Source organism: Acomys russatus, chromosome 1, assembly GCF_903995435.1.
Source record: "Acomys russatus chromosome 1, mAcoRus1.1, whole genome shotgun sequence".
In the NCBI taxonomy this organism is placed as follows: domain Eukaryota; kingdom Metazoa; phylum Chordata; class Mammalia; order Rodentia; family Muridae; genus Acomys; species Acomys russatus.
Window position 1 is genome coordinate 69,874,831 of NC_067137.1, and position 19,578 is coordinate 69,894,408.

The following is a 19,578-nucleotide window of genomic DNA, read 5'->3' on the forward strand; positions in this document are numbered from 1 at the left end:
TCCTTTTTGTTAGATTCAGGGCTCTTAGGGCTCAAGGCTTTTCTGGACCAAATGTTTATACCTTCTTCCCCATTTGCTTGTTGAAATCATAACTACAAAAGAAATTACTTTAGAGGGAAGGAGTCTTTGGCAGCATTAGGTCATGAAAATAGAGCACTTATGAGTGGAAATAATCCCCTTAAAGGGAGACCCCAGGGAGCTGTCTAGCTGTGAAAATACAAAATGGTAGTCTGCAGCCTAAAGAGGTCTGACCGGTGTCAAACCGTGCTGGCATCTTTCCAGTCTCACAAACTGGAAAGCTGTGAGAAATCAATTTCTGTTCTTCAAAAGCTGCCTTGTCCAATGGTACTTTATTATAAAAGGCCAGACTAAGCAGGGACCAGGTGTTTCATTGTCTTTGCTATCCAGATGCTGGTATGTTTTCTCCTCATGAGAAGCTTCAGAATTAGGTTGTAACTAACTGCATAAACATTTCCTGGAGGGATCCTACTCAACTCAAATATTGCCTTCTGGTTTCTTTACTATTTCTTTGCAGAGATGATACAAACAAAAGAATGAGCACCGTGGCATAAAATGGCTTCTATCTCGGATGCCATGCTACCCCACAGTGTCTTCAGAGTTGCTACACACGCCTCCGGATCATGAGAGTTGCTGATCGTCAACCAGGTCTGAGGTCCCAGGAGCAGGCTTCCCTGCTTCTAAAGATTGAGTTGAGTAGGGAAACAGTTGGTGGCCATCGATCTCCTCACTACTTATATCATATAACCCATGAACTGGTTACATGTTATAGCTCTCGGCATGCTGTAATGGGAGACAAAATGAATGGGATAGTGACCAGAATGAGGCCAACATGGAAAATAATACATCTCTACCCTAATTGTCTCAACTTGTTCTGAGAACTACCATGAACTATGACTTACAAAGTTCTCAAAGTTCACTGCAAATACACTCAGATCAGGGCATCTCACTCACCCTCTTTCTTCTAGCTCCAAGCCCATGTCAAGACCTGGGCAGATTTTCAGAACACAGTCAGTTTTATAAATTTTTGTCAGTTGACTGACATTCCTTTATAGATAAAAGTGTTGCAGATGGTGAAATATGTATGTCTAGAAATCTTCACACATTTGAAAATCTGAACAGTCCACAAATGAAAATTCATAAGAGACGGTACTGAAAATCTATAGCAGAGACAACCAAGAACTTCATGATCTAAAAATAGCTGCTTGAGTCCATCTCATATATATGTTCATTACCTTATGATGCTTCCTTATAACATTCTGTATAACATATTCAGATTAAATGGGAAAGCAATTGAATTACTGAACCCCAACTGCACACATGTTTAGAAAATGCATCTAATTTTTTTATTTGTTTTTCCAATAAGAATAGCTAGCTGCCTGAATCTAGAATTGAATTCCTTCAATGACATCTTAACTTCTATGTATATCTAAAAGTTAGACTTACCTGGAAGTCCACTGGAGTCTTACTGAAATCTGTGATTCTATCTGGCACATGTAGACACCTAGTTTTTCTTGCTGTACCTTAGATAACATTCACTCTCTATATCTTTCATAGCCCCTCAGATAAGAAACTGGGTCAACCATGGCTCATTTTTTTTTCCTTCAAAAGCAATGTGCTTGAAGCATTGAGGCAAGAAATCCATATTTTAGTTTACATTAAGCATAGCTTCTGCTTGTTTCAAGTATGAATTCTATATTACAAATAAATCAATTCTAATTTTCTCAAAGCCAGAATTACTCAAGAAAAATTTCAGTGATAGCAAACATTGCTCCAACATGAAAACTTAAATAATTTGAAATTCATCACCTGACATGATTCCTCAGCCACTCATTGTTAGGAATAAAATAATTCTTTATAACCCTACCCAAATTCTTCATGAGAACTGCCGCTTCCTCATTCTTCCATACCAAAGACTGCTTGCTTTAAACACAGTGAAATGTTTTGTGTTATGTAACTTGCTGTGTAGAACAAATGCACCCATCTTTTCATTAATATTATTTACTATCAATATAATAACAAAATAATATTTATTTATTAAATTAATAATTAAAATGGTATAATAGTTATGTAATGTTATAATATTGATATTAACATGATTACTGTTCATTAATATTTTGTTATTTCAGGTATAGTGTGACCTGCCTTCCAGGATTCAGGTGAAAGGGTGTCCACAACACAGAGAGCTGGGAAGGTATCCCAGCCCTGAGGTGAGACAGTGTGCCAAAGGTATCCTGAGACATGGGAGCCCAAGAACCTCACAACTCTGAGGGGAGGCCTCCTCAGCAGAGATGATACAGCTCCCAGAGAAGGGTTGCCCCTAAACCCTGAGGAACTGAGGAGCCTTAGAGCCTGAGCTCCACTCCTTATTCATTCCTCCCCCTCCTCCTCCCCCTCCTCCTTCTCCTCCTCCTCCTTCCTGTGAAAGAGTCACAGCAGGCAGTAAATCTCTTAAAAGAGATTTATTGAAGGGACTAACCCAGGAGAGGAAGGACAAATCCAGGAGTGGCTGCCTCTGCTCCCAGGAGGAGACAACAGAGAACTGGGCAGATACAGCCTTTACATAGGGTTTCTTAGGGGGCGGAGCTTTCTGGGACAGGGATTTCCAGAGTGTGGATTGATGGGATTTCATGCCTAAACTGGGGGACGCTCAAGGATTGGTGGAGTTTTGTCCAGATTTCCCATCTCAAATTAGCATATTCTGGGATGAGTCCTACTGAGGGGCTGGATATTGGGGACGGGGTGGGGGGCTGACCCTGGGCTGCTGGAGCTTCCTCAGGTAGGAGTTCGGCCAATTTTCTTTCTTGAGGGGTAATAAAGGTTACGAAGTGTTCAGAATTTACAAAGAGTTCATTGTGAAGGCAGTAGACTGAAGCAGGATGATCATCAATACCTCCCATGGCCTTTCTAAGGCAAGAAAGGAGTTCCGTTTCCTATTGAGCAGTTGGCTGAAGCAGGAATTGTTACCATGGACAACTCCCACTGAGGCTGGAGCCATATTCTCTCCCCAACGCCCACCGGGCAAGCCACTTTAAATTTTAGTGACCCACTGCTTAAGGGCTACATGGGAGTGGTGATACTGTTGGGCACTCCAGGCAAAAGGACTGGTGGCAGGGGGACGCGGGAGCGGGGGACAGCCACAGGGCGGGGCAGCTCCCCTCAACTTTGAGAAGGTATTCTGTTACAGGTTTGGAGGAAGAGAGTTGGTAGTGTTAGGCACAGAGAAATTCCTAAATGAGTGTATGTGTGTGTGTGTGTGTGTGTGTGTGTGTGTGTTGATGGTCCTGGTGGCAGCAGTAATGATCATGGACAATGGCCTGGGGGAAGGGGGAGGGGCAGCGGCAGCCACCATCATCAATGGCCAAAGTAGCCCCCAGCCCAGTGGTGACAGTGGCCACCGCTTTTGATCTTGCCACCACTGGCGGTGCCAGTCCAGCAGCAGAAACCCTACAAATATAATTAATATTAAGTAGATATTACCTAATGAATTATCTTATGTTCAATCAAATGATCTAGGATTTTTCACATAGCCAATGCTTTCTTTATAGTTGAAAAAATATATTAACCATTATGTTTAGTCTTAAGTTTCTTTAAAACCTAGTAACTTGTATATATATGTGTATGATCTAAATGTGTTCATTTATATATTCATATAGCAAAGACCTCTGACATAAACTGTAGCAATTATTATAACTGTTTTATTAATGGAGACAGAAAAAGGCCAATGAGTTGTACAAATTAGTGGGAAATAAAAGACACAGCATTTTGACCTCCCAACTGGTAATCATGTGTACCTCTTCTGGTTGCTGAGAGTTAACAATCAGTATTCTAAAACGAATTATGCTTCTACATCTCTAAACCAAATGCTGTGCTACGTATGACAATAATAAAGTACAAAGATCTTGGCAAATCTTGTGTGTTCACATTGGTTGACTTGCCGTATAGATCAAGTTTAGGCCACTTTGCTTTGAATTCATTCAAAAACACATACCGCAAACAAATACAAAGAGAGAGGAGGAGGAGGATACAGATGCAGTAATGACTGGTGAGTATGGAATATGAAATACTGTGAGTCAGCAGGCAGCGCTGCACGGGCCCTCTTACCTTACATCACTTATTATGACATCACCTGAGACCCAAAGACCAAGGTCATTAGCAAAGGAGAGAAACAAAAGAGGCCATAAATTGTAACGCCATTTGGGGTCCAGTTATTGCAAAGCAATCACACTCATTTTTATTTGAGGAAATTTAGTATACATAATTGTTGACTGTATACTTGATAGCTGAAAAGGTAAGGAAAGAATCCTTCTCTTCCCCACATGCTGGCGAGGATGTGGGGAGAGAGGAACACTCCTTCATTGCTGGTGGGAATGTAAACTAGTACAGCCACTTTGGAAATCTATCTGGTGCTATCTCAGAAAAATGGGAATAGGGCTTCCTCAAGACCCAGCTATTCCACTCCTTGAAATATGCCCAGAAGATGCTCTAGCACACAACAAGAAAATTTGCTCAACCATGTTCATAGCAGCCTTATTCATAATAGGCAGAACATGGAAACAGCCTAAGTGTCCCTCAGTAGAAGAATGGATAAAGAAACTGTGGTACAGATACACTACGGAATAGTACTCAGCTATTAAAAACAAGGAATTGCCGAAATTTGTGGATAAATGGATTGAGCTAGAAATGATCATAATGAGTGAGTTAACCCAGAAGCAGAAAGACTCAAATAGTATATACTCACTTATATCTGCATACTAGCCCAAGGGGCATGTCCCACGAAAGCCTTCACTTACCAGGAAACTGGGACAGAGGGGAGGACATCCTACTGGGACTCTAGATGAGAGAAGCATGGGAGAATGGCAAAGTAGAATGACCCAGAGGGTCCTAGAAACCTACAAGTAGAACATTATGATAGGCAGATTTGGGCCCAGGGGTCCCACTCAAACTAAGGCACCAGCCAAGGACAATACAGGCAGTAAACTTTAAACCCCTACCCAGATCTAGCCAATGGTCAGAACAGTCTCCATACTTGAGTGGAGAGTGGGATATGACTTTCTCACGTACTCTGGTGCCTCACATTTGACCATGTCCCCTGGAGGGGGAGACCTCCAGGTTACCAAGAAGCGACTTGATACCCTATGAGTATATACAGGGGGAGGTAATCCCCCTCAGGAACAGTCATAGGGGAGGGGAATAAGGGGAAGATGGGAGGGAGGGAAGAATGGGAGGATACAAGGGATGGGATAACCATTGAGATGTAACAAGAGTAAATTAATAAAAAAATAAAAAAAAAAATAAGTAATCATCCAAACTGCTATATCCTTTTGAGGATTCTTTGTAAATATCTAAAATATTATCGGACAAGCTTTTTTGAAAATATATGTACATATTAATTAAACTGTGTTCAGAGATTCTAAAAAAAAAAGAATCTTTCTCTTAATTTGTTCACTTTACATCCCAATTGTAGGCCCCTCCCTCATCACCTCCCAGTCCCACCCTTCTTCCCTCACCCCCACCCCCACCCCCAATCCTCAGAAAGAGAAGCCTTCCTCCCTTAACATCTGACCTCAGCCTATCAAGTCTCATCTGGACCGCCTGTATGTTCTTCCTTTGTGCCCTGGCAAGGCCACCTTGCCGGGAGGAAGTGATCAACATGTAGGAACCAGAGTCCAGGTCAGAAGTTGTCCCTACATCCTTTATTATGGGACCCACAAGGAGACGGTGCTGCCTGTCTACTACATCTGAGCAAAACGTCTAGGTCCTCACCATGCAGGGTCCCTGGTTGGTGCATCAGTCTCTGTAGCACTCCCACCTCCTCACCTGGATTTGTTGGCTCCATTGGTCTCCTTGTGGAGCTCCTGGCTTCCCCAAGCCCCTCTAGTCCCCAACTCTACCATAAGACTCCCCGCGCTCAAGTTTGCCTGTGAGTCACAGGGAATCTGTCTGGATTCCCTGCTTGGTGGAGACTTTTCAGTGGGCCTCTGTGGCAGCGAGAATCTTAAGGTGTTACGCTGATATCGATTACAGAAAACCACCTCTCCTAGACTTAACAAAGCAAAAGAGATTGTGAAATTTCAAAAGGCTAGAAGAATCTAGTGGTTTTGGGGCTCAGGCTTTGAAGAGAGCCATGGGGAGCTCATACCTGTGGTGACTCTGGCGGAACTGGACAGGCCCATCCTACCTATATTAGAGAAACTCAAAATTACGTCATTGCAGCACTGGATTAAAGTGCAGTTTCCAGGGTAAAGAGAGGCAGTAGCACTCCTAACAAAATTAAGGCATTTACATTTGCACGAGCCCAATGTAAAGAAGCTGAAAGGTATCTGTGTGCTCTAACCAGCACAACTCGTGGCACACTGTACTAGGGAGACACGAAACAAGCTGGAGTATAAGTACCATAGTCCAAGCCACACCACCACAGAGCAGCTGCCAAAATAAGAACCAAGGTGGAGGAGAAAGACGATGACCCAATAATGGACCCATATGGCTTATTCCAGTTGAAGAGGAGAGGTTGTAGAAGGTTTGGATATATGAAGTTGAATTGAGTCAATGACACTAGTATTTATTGTGTAATTACAACGTCTCAAGTGTGGTTTTAGGCACTAATCTCTATTAGTTCCTTTCACTTAATCCTCACAATACAATATGAAGTTGACATTTATTATTCCCAATTTATAAAGGAGAAAATTGAGATTCTAGAAAGTTAAATGAATTGCTCAAACTACATACTTAATCAGGGATCCAAAAGTGGACTGCAGGTCCTTCTGTCTGTAAAACGTAAGTTCTCAAACATTGTAATATTCACAAACTTGAAATGTGAAGAGGTAAAACTGGGATAAATGAGATTCCAGAGAGAGAGAGAAAAGCACAACCAAAGGTGTGGAGGTATGAAACATTACAGCAGGGAGTGTTAGTCATGAGAAGTTCTACCTGGAGTAAATTTAAGATTAAAATGTATATGAAATTGGTGAATTGGGTAATTAACCAATTAACCAAGTCAGAGAAACCAGGACATAAAAGACTTTGAAAAACAGGTTTTAATGAATCAACTTTGTAGCATGGACAATGGCAAGTCATTAAAACTTTAAGCAGCCAGAGAGTACAGTGAGGGTTTTTTTGTAAGTATATTAATTATGTATATAATAAATATTATATACATACAATAATATATTAATACATATATAGGCTATATATAAATTCCTGCAAAGATATGGAAGGTCCATTGAACTGAAGTCAAGATAGAAGCAAGGAGGATAATTATTTACCCCAAGAATCAGAAATTACAAGGGGAAGCATAAAAAAAAAAGAGGGGTGGATCAGCAGGAAAGGTGATGAGGAACTGGAATAGGCCAATCAATGAGAAAATAGAAGGGCTGTGAGATTTCAGGAGAGAAGGCACTTCCAAGTGGGAGAATAGGAGAATGGTGGCATTTCATTAAGTCATTAGGCATTTCTGTGGAAATGGAGACACGATGTTCAGTTTGATCCACATGTTTGAGATTTTATACACACACACACACACACACACACACACACACACACACACACACGTATGCAGCAGCAAAATCTGTATAGCACTGGGAGTTAGGAAACCAAGTGGACTGGGGATAAAAATCCACATCCATAGTTTGAAGAAAGTTTCACTCTCTTTTTCTGGAAAATGCAGAGACAAAATGCTAAATGTTAGAAAATCTCCTTCTACTTTGAAAGTGATAAAGCATTGACTTTCAGCAAGCAGCTAACCACAGAAGATTTGAAGAGAGTGTTCCAAATATATTCAAAATAATTGATACAAGAATTTCACCTAATTGAGCCTAAAAGTAAAAAGCCACAAGCATCAAGCAGAAATATAGTACTCTCAACATGTCCCCTGAATTTCACTTTTAAATAAATTTAGAATGATTTCTTGTGAATAAATTGTCATCTAAAGCTTTAACAACTATTCCAAGCTTAATGCAAATTATTCAATATTTGTATATTGTATACATTACAACATTTTTATATTTGTAGTAAATCAATCAAGTAAACCAACAGAGTATTGTATGTTTACAATATTTAAGTGGTTGTTTTAAATAGCTAAATAGAAATTGTACTTAATAATCAAAATAATAACACTATTTTTCAGTTAATAGTTAACATGACTTTTTAAACATTCAAAAGAGAAATATTGGTTACTGTGCAGTATATAATCTCACTTTTTCACTCTTAACAGAATACCTAACTTGTAATCATTATAAAAAGGGAGGTATTTGTCCCACCTTATTTAAGAATATATAAACTGAATGATGCTATGTGGTTTGGATGAGAATGACCCCCATAGACTCATACGTTTTAATACATGGTCCCCTGTTGCTGGATTGTGAAGGATTAAGCGGTGCAGCCCTGTGGGAGTGGGTATGTCACTGAGGGTGGGCTTTGAGTTTTCAAAATCCCATGCCATTTCCCAGTGTCTCTTTCTCTCTCTGCCTTATGATTTTGGATCAGATATATTCTCTTGGCTACTACGCTAGTACCTAGTACCTAGTACCTAGTACATGTAGATACTAGGTACATCTAGTACCTAGTATCTAGTACCTCCACTGCCTACTGCCATGTTCTCTGTCATGATGGTGATAGACTCTCTCTAGAGCTCTAACAAATCCCCCCAATAAACTCTTTTTGTACATGCTGCCTTGGCCATGGTATCTTATCACAGCTATAGAAATGTAACTAGGATAGATGCCTAGTCTTAATCCTGATAGACTTAAGCATGTCAGCCAAACCACAAGCAAGCTGTGCCATAATTATCAGTTTGGTAATGGTCATGTGGTTTAGGTCTAAAGAAGTCAGCATAGCCCATAATAATCTCATGTCATCTTACCCAGCTCTATGCAGGAAGAGCACCACTCTTGACTTTTGTTTGAATCAGTTACCATAGAAACAAAATGTAAAGCTGGGAACACGCTCGTATATATACTTGGTGATCTCATTGGAGGTTCAAAGCAATCCTTGATTTAAACCAAGCCAGTATCAAATAAACCTGAAGCCCAATGTGAAAGTTAGTGCTGAATTTATTTAAAAGTAAACCCAAAACTACCATATTATCCAGAAATCCCACTTCTGGATGCTTATCTAAAAGAATTGAAATCATGATCTCAAAGAGATCATGGACACTTAGATATTCATTGTGGTCCTCATCACAGTAGCAAAGATGTGTCAGCAACATGAGTGTCTATGATCCAGGTAGGACAGATAAGTGAGCAATGTGATATACTCATTAATTAAATGCTATTCCAACTTGTTTTTTTTTTTTTTTTAAGAATAAAGTCCTGCCATTGTCATAAGTTAATGGTTAGCCTTCATCATCAACTTGGCTACACTTAACACACAGGGAGCATGCCCCTGCACACATCTGTGAAGGCGTGCCCAGAGAAGTCCATCCTGAGTATGCGCTACATCATTGTCTGGGCTAGTGTTCCAGAATGAATAGAAAGGAGAGGCAAGTGGAGCCCAACATTCTCTTCTCTGCTTCTGGACTCTGCTTCTGGACTCTGCACACGACGTGAGCAGCCATGAACTCCTGCTGCCATAGGTAGAGCCTCTCTCGCCACCATTCTCCACCCTGCTGTGGGCTTCAGCCTCTCAAATCGTGGGGCCAGGATAAACTCTTCTCCCTTTCTTAAGTACATTTTGTCAGGTACTTTGTCACCTGACAAAGTTAGGTGGGAACAAAAAGATAAATGTTGCATGTTACATCTTGTATAAGAAACTCAAAGTAATGCATGGATTTGGATTTATGGCAGGCTCGTCCCCCTGGGCCTCTCATAGTAACAATATGATAGGCAGATTTGGGCCCAGGGGTCCCGCTCAAACTAAGGCACCAGCCAAGGACAATACAGGAGGTAAACTTTAAACCCCTTCCCAGATCTAGCCAATGGTCAGAATATTCTCCACAGTTGAGTGGAGAGTGTGATATGACTTTCTCACGTACTATGGTGCCTCACATTTGACCATGTCCCCTGGAGGGGGAGACCTGGTGGCACTCAGAGGAAGGACAGCAGGTAGCCAAGAAGCGGCTTGATACCCTATGAGAATATATAGAGGGAGGTAATCCCCCTCAAGAACAGTCATAGGGGAGGAGAATAATGGGAAAATGGGGGGGGGTAGGAATGGGAGGATACAAGGGATGGGATAAACATTGAGATAAAATTTATATAAATTTAAAATAAAATGAAAAAAAAACAAAGAAAATGAAAAAAAATAAAAAATAAAAAAAATAATAAAAAATAAAAAGAAACTCAAAGTAGGCAAATTCATAGAGCCAAGAAGTAGAAGATAGTTGCCTGAGACTACAGGGAGGAGGAAAAGCAAGACAAAGTTGCACTAAGCAAGACTAATAAGTTCTAAAGATCTGCTGAGCAACAAGACTTTTAAAAATACTATATTGTACACAAAAATTCATCAATAGTTCAGTCTGTTGTCAGTGGGCTCCGTGTGACTGTGACAGGGTACCTGAGGAAAACCACTTGAGGGCAGAAGGACTGGTTGGGGTTCATGGTTCAGGGTTTTCCTCCATGATTTTGTAGTCCTTTCACTGTAGGCTCCTTTTGAAGGACAGCATCCTGGTGGGATTATGTGGTGGAGCAAGATGTTTCACCAGGTGGTGGCCAGAAAGCAGAGAGAGGCAGGAAACCGCCATGATCGAGACATAGCCTTCAAAGATTTGTCTCTGGTCACCTGATTCCCACAGCCAGGCTCCACATCTTAACAGACCATTCGGCCATGAACTCTTCAATAGATGGCCCATATTCACCATCCAGTGGCATTACCAGCTGGGTCCGAAGCCTTAAACACATGAACTTCCAGGAAGAATACTTCACAACATGTTCTGACTCTTACAAAGATTTTAAGAAATAATTTATGGCATATGTCCTGGCTAGTTTATTATCAACCTGACACAAGTTTGACTTATTTGGGAAGAGGGACCCTCAATTTAAAATAACGCCTCTGTGCGATTAGTTTATAGTCAAGTCTGTAGGGTCTTTTTTAAATTAGTGATTGGTGTGGGAGGACCTAGCACATTGTGGGTGGTACTACCCTGGGGTGTGTAAGTAAGCAGGCTAAGCAAGCTATGAGGAGCAAGCCAGTAGGCAGCAGTTCTCCATGGCTTCTGCTTTTGTTCTTACCTCCAGGTTCCTGCCTTAAGTTCCTGCCCTGACTTCCCTAGATGACTGACTATAAGCTATAAGCTAAAATATTCCCTTTTCTTGCCAAGTTGCTTTGGTAATGGTGTTTTAACACAGCTATAGAGATTCTAAGACAATTGTGGTGGTTTGAATAAGACTGACCTCCAATAGGCTCATATATTTGAATGCTTAATCATCGTGGAATGGCACTACTTGAAAGGGATTAGAAGGTGTGGCCTTTTTGGAGGAAGGTGTCATTGATGATGGGTTTTGAGGTTTCAAAAACCCATGCCAGGCCCTTTGTCTCTTCTCTTCCTGCTGCCTGAGGATCCAGGTATAGAACTTTCAGCTCCTTCTCCAGCGCCATGTTTGACTGTGAGCCGCCATGCTCCCCTCCATGATGATAATGGACTAAACCTCTGAAGCTGTAAGCCAGACCCAATTAAATGCCAATAAAAGTTGCCATAGTTTTTTACAGCAATAAAACACTAAGACAACAGTATATTTACAGTATGTAAGGTATTGTGCTAATGGTTGTGTGGATAAGAAGATGCAAAAAAGATGTTGTAAAGTGGGGCTATATAGTGCCAAGTACCATAAGTCGCATTCCTAAAATCTTATGGCTCGTACCTATGCTCCATTTATGCCAATTTTAAAAGGATCAGCAGGGTTTCCTTAACTACAAATAATATATGTTGAACCTAATTCTATATTATTCTCTAGTTTAATAAGTACATTTTTTTCTTTTTTGGTTTTTTTTTTTTTTTTTTTTTTTCAAGAAAAAGCTTCTCTGTGGAATCTTGCCTGTCCTGGACTCACTTTGTAGACCAGGATGGCCTAGAACTCACAGAGATCCACCTGCCTCTCCCCTGAGTGCTCAGATTAAAGGCTAATTATATATTTTACCATTTTATTTACGCTATAAAACAGACTTTTCATGTCAGAGAAAACTTAAGAGACAAGTTGACACCAGGATACAGATAGACTTAGCTCTATGCTACTATGTCTTTGTCAATCGTTTGTCAAGCACTTATTTTCTTTTATAGCATGAAGTGCTGTTTTCAAGCCTGTACCTATGTCCATCTCATGCTCCAAGATGTGACCCAAAAGGCCATCACAGAAGTGGCAATAAGATGAGAGTTGGAGCCACTCTGTTTTTAGTAACTTAGGGGACAATGATAGGTGAATTATCCCTGGAAATTTGAATATGGCATAATGAGTCTCATTGTTGAGAAGCATTTTAAAACTTCCATTTAAAGGAAAATTAATATTTGTTTATTCCATAGACTCACTCCTGAAAGTTTTCTGTCTTCTTTAGTATCTATCTCTCCTCACCTACTGTAGTTTGTCCTTCAGATTAAAGAGGGGAATCAAGTAATTATTCCTTTTTTTTAAGTGTTTGTTTTATTCAAGTTTATTGTGTTATGTGCTCACAGCATTTCTCTTTTTCTCCTCTCCCTGGCAGGTCACAGAGATAAAGTAAAAATAAAATCTACAAGGAAAATAACTTATAAAAAGCACTCCCAGGCTCACACCTTTTATCCCTACTGCTCAGGAAACTACTCCTCCCTGCACAGGAGGAAGAACCGCTGCCTCTCCCGACTCACCCCTGCTAATCTGGGTCAGACCGTGCTTCAGAGCTGACCAGGATTTGGGGGCAACAGTGGCAAAATAACGACAAAAAAAATTTTTTTTAAGTAAAATAAAAAGACATCACGATCCTAGAACCATCTGGGTATCTTGGCACTGCCTCCCCACGGCTGTCCTCCAAAAGCCCAGGCTAGTCAGGCTATGAAGAAGCTGCCTGAAGCTGAAAGCCTAGGGGATGATCATCTTCAGCTCCTTGTATGCACTTCTCGTTTTCCAGAAAGAAAGCAAGACAAGACCTCAGAACAGAGAAAACAAATCCCAAATGTTTACACAGTTATATGGAGTCTTTATGATAAAGACAACACTTAACAGCTTTGAATATCGAGGCATCTCCTTTTTACTCAACACAAACATCCTAGGCCCTATAAATGAAACAGGGCACATGCGCTTTAAAAAAAAAAAAGAAAGAAAGAAAGAAAAGTCAAAATACAAGAAATTCTAAGAGGACTAGGTCTCCTTGTATAGGCTTTTGTTTCCCCCTGTGACAAGCCCAGGTGTTAGACGGCAGAGGAGCCTGAGGGAACAGTCACTTGGCAGCGCTGTGCTGAGCAGTGCCTGGAGGTCACTGAGGGCTTCTCCTTCCGCACTATCACCTGTCTATGTTTAGCCCCTACAGAGAAGAAAGCTGAAGGCCAAGCTCTGGGTACTGCCAGGATAGCACCCCACTCCAGAGACATATAGGCAGCTGGTGAGGGTGGGTACCACAAAACGGAGTACAGTGAGAAGAGTACAGCATTTCCATGCATGCTCTCCTGAGGACAGTGTGAGCCTCAGCTCTAGGACGGCTAGGGAGGGTGGTGGCTGTGGCAGAGCAGTGAGTGACATGCTTGATGAGGGGGCTGCTGCTACGCAGGCCTCTTTTTCACTTTCTATACCCTCTTCCCTCCTCTGGCCTGAAACCAAGTCAGTGTTGGGTCCCCTCTACAACTTCCCATTCAGGGATGCCAGAGTGCAAGACGTGGTTAAAAAGCCCTTCTATGGCCGTGCCATGTCTCTGTTACCACACTAGTAACTTTACCTAGGCCCACTGCAGTCACTTGCATTCCCTTGTCCTAGACTGCTGGCCAAAGCATGTAACGGCCTCTGATTTTTCTGACTGCTCTGGTTTTAGGGGCTTTCCTTCCTTTTCTCCTTCCAGAAATAGGACTTTTCACTACTTTGTCTCCTCTGGAGGCCCTACCCACCCAGTCAACGTGTGCTTCAGTATGCTGCGGAGAACAGTGTCCTCCTCATTCCTCGCAGCATGGCTGACCGGCACACCAGGAGAGAAGGCCGAAGGACCAGAGGAGAGTCAGGGGTTGGAAGCTCACTAAGACTCAAACTGGACAAGGGCTGGGCGTAGACCGAACGTTGGGGACTTAAATGCTTTCTTATCCAATTTATCTTCTCAGATGGAAGGACTGAGGGTCAGTGCGCAAAAGAGGCAGATGCAGGCGCTGTCTGGCTCAGCTGCCCCACTGCGAGTGTATGGAAATTACCTGACTATTTGGGTGATTGGGGTTCCCCAGCTTGTTCTCTTTCTCCTGAGGGAAGGGTCGTGTTGGCATGCTAGAGGTAGAAGAGCTATGTAGAGTGAAGGCAGACAAAGGAAGACTTGGGAGAGGATAGAACATTAGTCCTTTTTTTTTTTTTTTTTTTTTAAACTGGTTCTTCCTAAGGAAGGAAGCTTTTATTCATCCTAGAGCACAAAAGACGAAATAGCACTCTTCGGTTTCATAATGTTTATGTTCTTTGAAAATTTCAACCCCATCCAATTCTCCCCATATCATATACCTCCCTACCCACCCAACTTCATGTTTTCTACCCACCTGCCCCCCCCCCACTAAGTCCAATTTGTGTTGGCTGATTACTCCTAGGCATGGGGCTTGCCCTAGAGTAAGATCCATATACTAGGTGTTGTGTCATCTTAAAAAGCAAACAAACAAAAACCCTGAGCTCATCTTTCCTTGAAGCAATAAAATGCCAACTCCCCAACTAGGGGTGGGACAAACTGCTGATCTTCCCCCCTCCACGATGGGATTTTGCCCTACTTGGGCTTGCACGTGTCCTATGCGTCCTATGAGATCCTGTTGTGTCTGAAAAAGACTATTTCTGTGATAGAGACATCCAGTTCATGGCTATATACTCCAACATCTCTTTTTCTCTGCACGTTGCCCAGTGGTGGTCTCTGTGCTGATTAGACAACAGCACATGACCCCTAAGTGTTTTATCTGCATCTCAGAAGGAGCCTTCTCACCCTTCTCAGCTACCTGTTGACCTATTTATTTTTCTCCCAGCTAGCATCTGGCTTCATTTCACATGGCTCCATCATCTTGTTAAATCTCTGTGGATTCATAAAGGAAGGAAATTATTTTTTCTTTAAAGAGTCTAAAAGCATAATATATATATATAATTTTAAAATACAACCCACTGTTCAGTCCTCCCATCCATCTAATCAGGAAAGTTGAAGTGCAATGAAAAAAAAAAGCCAGGAATAGTGGGAAAACATGTCCTCAATTATCAGAAGAACTTGTCATTCAGCCAAATCTGTGCATTAAATAAAAGTTATTAAGGAGTCGTCCTTGACCTATTGATAAATCTTTTATCTTTGAAAATTAATTTTATTTCAACTGAGTCTAACAGCTTAGCCATTATTTTGAAAACTACATATGATTATACTTTGGGAATGAGCCAGGATAGAAAGAACCTAAAATTTGGGTCATACTTATAATTAGTTATTAATATGCACATAAGGAAAATCTTTGTACATCTTAAGCTTTGTCAAAAAATTTCTGAAAGTATATCAAAGAGACACACTATGACATTGGTTAGGAAGCAAATTAACTTCATCCATGTGGAGCTATTAAGAGTGAGAATGAGTACGCCACGGAGAATTAAGAGCAATTAAAAACACTTACGCCTTTTTAATCTGTGCAAAGCAAAGCCGAACATTTCATCATCATAAAGCAACTAGTCTTCATAATACTTAGCTTGTCCACATAAGAATTAGATAACATACTTTACATCAAAGACAGATAATTCCTTAGAGCTACCGTGTGTAGCTTTATCGCTTCCAAAACTGCATCTTCCTTATCAATCATTTAAGCTAGAGAGCAATCCTTTCCCTGGGAGAGGAATCTCCATCTTCAATTTTCAATGGCCAGAGATATCTGATGGTAAGCCCAGGATGACATAGAAAGGCTAAGACAGAGAAGAATTTCTGACTTGCCCTTTATCACACACAGCTTCACTCAAGGTACCGCGCAGAGATGTGTTTGCCACTGATGTAAACACATGCTTGTGGGTTTACACCCAGGCTCTCCTTGCAGGTTACAGGTAAGGCATCCAAGAAAGACTTAAGTCATGCCAAAGCATGGCATTTTGAGGAACTTTTGTTACATGAAACTAGAAACTCACATAGCTAAACATAATTCTCATATGTGTGTATGCTATTTTTCATTCTTCCAAGTATTTTTAAACATCTCAAATTCTTTATTACACCAAGAACTCTTTCAAGAAATATACCTCATATCAAACACTATTTTTGTTTGTTTGTTTGTTTTGAGACAAGGTTTGGCTGTCCTGGACTCCCTTTGCAGACAAGGATGGCCTCAAACTCACAGAGATATGCCTGCCTCTGCCTCCCAGAATGCTGGTATTATAGGTATGTGCCACTGTGCCCTGCTTCAAACACATTTTTATATACAGAAAATGTAATGAAATGCCTTGTGTACAGTGTACACACAATACATGAGCTGAATTCAAGCACTAAGCACAGCTCAAACCTTTAACAAACAAAGCTGTTATTTACAAAATAGTCCACTGAGGCAACGCCCTTGAGTGAGATAACAAAAAACAAACTAATGACAGTCACACATAAACTCCAGCTCCTAGACAGCATAGTAATGAACCGTTAAGACTTAAAAGCTTTTCTTAGGCATCTACTTTCCTCATCTCCTCGGTTTTAGACAACTTTTTTTGTGATTAAATCTACCATGTCTGAATCCTAAATCAATGCACATCCAATGAACCTGACGTTACATATGCAGTCTTAATAAGAATGTTGTGTGTGGATGAAGGATGCTATCAGCAAGTCACCTTGTGATAGTACAAAGATGCTATGCTGTGGGCCTCAGGCTCCAGGCATTGATGTCCACAGTAAGTGAAATCACCAACTACTCTACCAGCTTTTTCAAGTTCCTACTGATCTGAAGAGTAAGAGAGTCACAAGTCAAAAGTCTTACATTGACACCATCTGCAGAGAACAAAGTGGTACCCTCTTGACGGCTGCATTTCTCAGGGTGTTCCTGCAGCTTCATTCACCAGACAACTATTGCAAAGGAGAAATGGTACCAGAAATCTCGCCACAATTCCAATTTTGTCTGTTTTAATTTGTGTGTGCATTTGTGAACATGCAGACATTTACATAGGTAGGTCAGAGGACAAATTGCATGGGTCTGCTTTAGCTTTCCACTATGGGGGACTGGACAGGGGACATTTTATTTGGCAGCAAGTGTCACTGGCCCCTCAGCAAGGTCCAATTCTTTTACTTTCATAGTATGAAACAAACAGAAATCCTCAACTCTCATGACCAGACCAGAAAATATATGAAAAAATTCTTGTCCTATCCAGAAACATAGTACATCCCCTGAGAGTGAGGAAAAAAACATCCTCACTTCATTCAGATTCTATAATTAACAACTTTTCACCAATTTGAAATTTCATTTAAAGATGAGCAGTGTCAGTGTGGCTTTGTTTCTGAACATAAAGCCATTCCTATTTGTAGATTCCCTAATGAAAGTTTCTAAAAATGTCCTTTTGAAAATGTTTCAAGATATATTAGATGTTTTCTATTTGTAATTTATGTTATTTTTAGAGAAATACTATGGAATTGTTACAGTTCCTCACAGGCCCTCCCAATAAGTTCTTCTTCGAAGCCAGTGTAACGCATGACACTACACTATGCACATTGCCTCCTGAGCAAAACTATGTCTAGGACAATGTTCAAAGTCATCCAAGACCCTGTCACAGAATTCACCTCTATCCCTTTGACCTGTGCTGTCCAGTTCCACTTCCTCTGTACCCAGATGGCACAGTGTATACTTTTATCTCCTTAAGATTAGCTAAAAAAATGCTTGAGAGGAACTACAGTTTTAGGTTTGTCTCACCAAGTTCAATATCCCAAAATACACTAAGTACAGGGAGGATGATAATTGCATCATTTGGGAGATGAGTGCATATCAAGATATAATTTAAGGTTTCTACTGCACATTAACAGACCTGGCCTCAATGCTGAATTTTCCTCTGTTGTACCTCATGAGAGTTAATTTACTAACAAAGACGTTATCATACATAAGAAAATTGAAATATAGGAAAGAAAAGAGTACTTATTGGCTTATATGACAGATGGCAGAGTGACATTTCAACAAAGTTGTGATTAATGTATGTGCAAATATCCATTCAATAGGAAAACTCTATAACACCAAATGGAAATTCTGATCAAATCATAGGTTCTTGTGACAAATCCTCATTATTTTTCCAGCCCAGGAAACTGTTAGCCAATTGGTATCTGAGTTCAGCAAGCCTAATGGTGATGAAAAAAGGATAGCTACCCCTGGACAAATATTTGTATTTGATTGTATTCTTTATCACTAAAAACAGCTCCTTTGAGCCCTGGTATTATTAGATTACCTATTGTGCAATTCATGGCCTCCTGAAAAAAGAATAGATGTTTAACTCAGAATAACCAGCTTTCGTTAATTTGAAATTTGAGGTTGGAGAGACAGTTTAGTTGGTTAAGTACTAGCCATGCAATCATAAATACTAGAGTTCAGCTCTCCGACACCCATGTAAATGTTGGGTGGGCATGGCTTGTCTATAATCCCAGCACTCAGGAAGTAGAGACATGGAACTGCTATAGCCAGCTGCTTGCATTGGCAAGCCAGATATAGGGATATATTTTTGAATACTTGACCCGTCATCGGTAGAACTGTTTGGGAAGGATTAGAAGATGTGGCCTTGTTGGAGGAGGAATGTCACTGTGGAAAGCTTTGAAGCTGCAAAAGATTCATGGCATTTCCCGTGTGCTTTCTGACTTCTGTTTGTAGATTCAGATATATTCTCTCAATTGTTCCTGCTGCTACTCCCTCAGTCAACTATCATGAATTCTGACCCTCTGGAACATTAAACCAATGAAACACTTTCTTTTATAAGTTTCCTTCACCGTGGTGTTTTATCACAGCAATAGAAAAGTAGCTAATAAATATATGTATCAAATACTCATAAGCACATACACACACACACACACACACACACACACACACACATCACATCATATCACATCACACACCACACATACACTTGAGCTCATCCAAAACAAACTTGGAATTAGAATCAAGCACCCCATCAGCCACATGCCAACCTGGATATTCTGAAGCCCTCAGAAACTAAATCAGAAATAAGATGAGAGGAAGAGCAAACAACAGACTTCTTGACTTTGCCACTTTTCCAGTTCCTCTTCTTAGCCTAAGGCCCATTTCTGCTCCTTATAGTATAACATGTGTCACATTTAGTTCTTCTTGGATTGACCTGTTGCCCAAAACTTTAGTTAACTTGACACCTATATGATAGTTACTCTTGTATTTTTATTTACTTTTCTAGAGGTCTTCAACTCTGATATGAAAGACCATCCTCCGTACTCCTTTGCACTCACACTGAACCCTGAATGCAGCAAGAAAATTCCAATGTCTGCTCAGTCATCAAGATG